We start from the raw sequence: 3,182 nt of genomic DNA on the forward strand, positions 1-3,182 counted from the left end.
GGGGACCTTCGACCTACCCCCTCTACTTGGGGTCCGGCGGGTAGTATATGAGACCCCCCACCCAGATCAGATAATATACATAGATGTATGGATAGATATAGCCACTGACCGCCCGGGCTACATACGCCGGTGCCAGTCAAATGGCCAGAGAAGAAGAAGGGCCCTCTGTGTGGCAACGGCGCCAAGGCAGAATCCCCGATTGGAGGGTGAAAAAGGGCGCCGACCGAAGAAGGGCCAGGCGGACGGGGGAGGGAAGGAATTATACCCCGTTTTGCCCGAAATACCCGAAGACCCGCTGTTAGCTCCCTCCGCTCCTCCCCCATATCATCGGCCACCACCCGACTCCTCTAGCGGGAGGACGGAGGGAGTCCAGAGCCCTCCTCATACCCGCGGCGGTGCACAGTATGGGGGTGACGGTTTGGCGCCAAAACCAGATGGCACCGCCATTTTGCCACTTAGGGAAGTGCCGCCAGCACCAGATGCACCCCCACGGGCACCGCCCCGACTGATATATGTACCCTTTGCACTAGTGATTTATATAATTAGAAGCATCAAGACCCCCCCATTTTCGGAAAAGCCTCAAGGGTTAATCTCCCTCCTTGAGACCATTTTTAGAACCCACCAGCCCACATGGGATGACTGTCAGCAAATCCTGCAGACCCTCTTCACATCAGAAGAAAGGGACAGGATTATTAGGCTGCAAAAGCTGTCATGGGAGAGGAGGGCGGCACAGCAGCGGGGAGGAGGGAGCTAGAAGATATCCTCCCCTCTCAGCCACCTAATTGGGACTCCAATTCCAGTGGGGGAGGGACGCGCGCCTCCAATATCGCTGGGTTCTACTCAGGGAACTAAAAGCAGCAGCTAGGAAGCCCACCAACTTCAGCAAAGTCAGTGAGGTCATACAAGGACGAGAGGAGTCCCCTGCTGCCTTCCTAGAAAGACTTATGGAGGCTTATAGGGTATACACCCCCTTAGATCCAGAAGCTCAAGAAAACCTACGGAGCAGGAGTGACACCCCCCTTGCTGGAGGGACGAGAGACGCCGCCATTTTGTCTCCGGGAAGTGCCATTGGTGTGGGATGCTCCCCCCGGCTGGTGCAGCCAGGCCGCATCCAGGGCCGAAGCCCCACTGCCGCCGCGCCCGCCGCCGCGCCTCCTCCGTGTGTCCACGGCGTGGGCAGATACAGCCGTGCGTCGATCCGGGAGCCGGCAGCCCGCCCTCCCGAGTCCAATGCTTCTTGGATGGAATCCTCGTCTGGCTCCTCCTGCCCCTGGCCCCGCTGAGCCCCAGCGACAACGTGAGTTCCTCCCGGCCCCGCCCTTCGCCCCTCGGAGCCGAGGCCACAACGGCAGTTCCGCCCAGCGCCTGGCCCCGCCCTTCGCCTCCACCGGTGATTTATATAATTGGAAACATCAGAGCCCCTGGGCGGGGCTCGGGGCAGCTGCGGGAAAGCCCAATGCCTGTGTGTTATTTTCGGAACTCTGTGTTTTAAGTTTTGTTCTGTATCTGTATCTGAAAGGGAAGAGAAAGCCCACTAGCAGGCACCTACAGCCCTCAGCCTGCTGAGGGTCTAACTCTAGCTGGCTTAGACCCAGACCAGACTGCCACAGGGCTTCACAAACTCCCACTGCCCTCAGAGAGGCCCTGGCCAGAGATCTAAAATCACTCACTGAAAAGGAGACTGGATGACCTTGGACAGATTTGCTGCTGCTGGCACTGCTTAGAATTAGGAATGCCCCTAAGTCTTCAGGAGACCTCCTCCCATCCTCAGAATAGATAAAGGGGGAAATGTAGCAAGAGACCTGTTTAGACAAGCCCAGACAAGTCAGAGAGACTGAGTCCATTTGCTGAGCCACTAAGATAAGGAGGGGTAAACAACTAAGTAACTAAGGAGTAAGAACAAAAGAACATGACCCTATCAGTAGCCCTGATTTCTTGCTTCTGTAAACCTGCTTAGCTGTGTGCTGCTGCTGTGTGGACACTGCAGCAGTCAAAATTCTCTGTGTAACTGGTTCTGATAGGAATAGCTCTAGTTTTGAAGGTCATGAACTGAGGTCCAAGGCTGACCATCTGATTTACAAGGTGTTTGCAAGGTCTAAGCTTCAAAAAGGTGAAAAAATGTCCCTGCGAATCTAGGGACTTTTAGTGGAAGGTACCTGTAGTGCTAGGGACTTTTGGCTGCCACATACTGAGTTTAAGTACTGAGTTTAAGTATAGTTCTTCCCGTGTGGGGAAGGAACCAAGATTAAAAGAGAATGATGGTTAAATCTAGATGAGCAGAAATATATGTAAAGAATGTGAAAGTTTTAAACCTGGAGTAAAGGAAACCTCAACTACTTGTTTTCTGATTTGGTGGAAAGAGAGCAAATTTCTCACATGTATTCTGTTTCTGATCAGAAACCTGTATTGTAAGACCTAGGAAAGGTCACCTGTAGCCGGTTGGGGAGAATGCTTTGCCAGCCAGGACCCAGGAAGGGTCATTTGGGGCTGATAGGTGTATCCACCTGAGGCAAAGCAGTATGTCTCTGCCATGAGACCGGGCCTGAAGGAGTATGTCTCTGCGAGGCACCAGTGGACACATTGGTGCAAGAGAATGCCTCTACCTGTATATTGTTCTGAAACTCTGTGTTCCATATTTTGCTCTGTATCTGCTCTGAAAAGGAAATTGAAGATTCTAGAAAAGGTTGAAACTTCATACTCTGTAAGAAAGTGAATAAGGAAAAGGTTTATAAATATTGTAGAAAGTCTGTGGGAAGTTATAAAAATAAATGGAAATGTGAAAGTTTTGGAAAGAAATTATGTGGTGTTAGTACAGAAGGTATAAGGCATGGAGATGCATCTTGATGGGTATTAGAAGGAGAAAGATTTTCCTTCAAGCTTTGTGTTTTTCTCCCTACCTGATCCCTCCAGAATTTGGCATTCTGAAGGAATAAATGATAACATAAGGTTTCTTTGCATAAAACCAATAAGACCAGTCATTAATAGTGGTTTTGTTAACCAGGACTTTGACTGGAATGTCACGCCTGAAGGAGGCATGTATGGGTTCTGGTCGTTACCAGAGAGCTCAGAGGAACTGGGATTGACCTGTGAAGCTAGCGAAAGCCCACGAAAAAAAAAAACCCTGGTACTTTGGTTGGTTGTGCAGTTCCAGCCAGCCTTTCCAGGGAAGGAACGAAGGTTGT

The sequence above is a fragment of the Sturnira hondurensis genome, unplaced genomic scaffold, assembly GCF_014824575.4.
Source record: "Sturnira hondurensis isolate 20B ecotype Veracruz unplaced genomic scaffold, ASM1482457v3 Scaffold0019117, whole genome shotgun sequence".
In the NCBI taxonomy this organism is placed as follows: Eukaryota; Metazoa; Chordata; class Mammalia; order Chiroptera; family Phyllostomidae; genus Sturnira; species Sturnira hondurensis.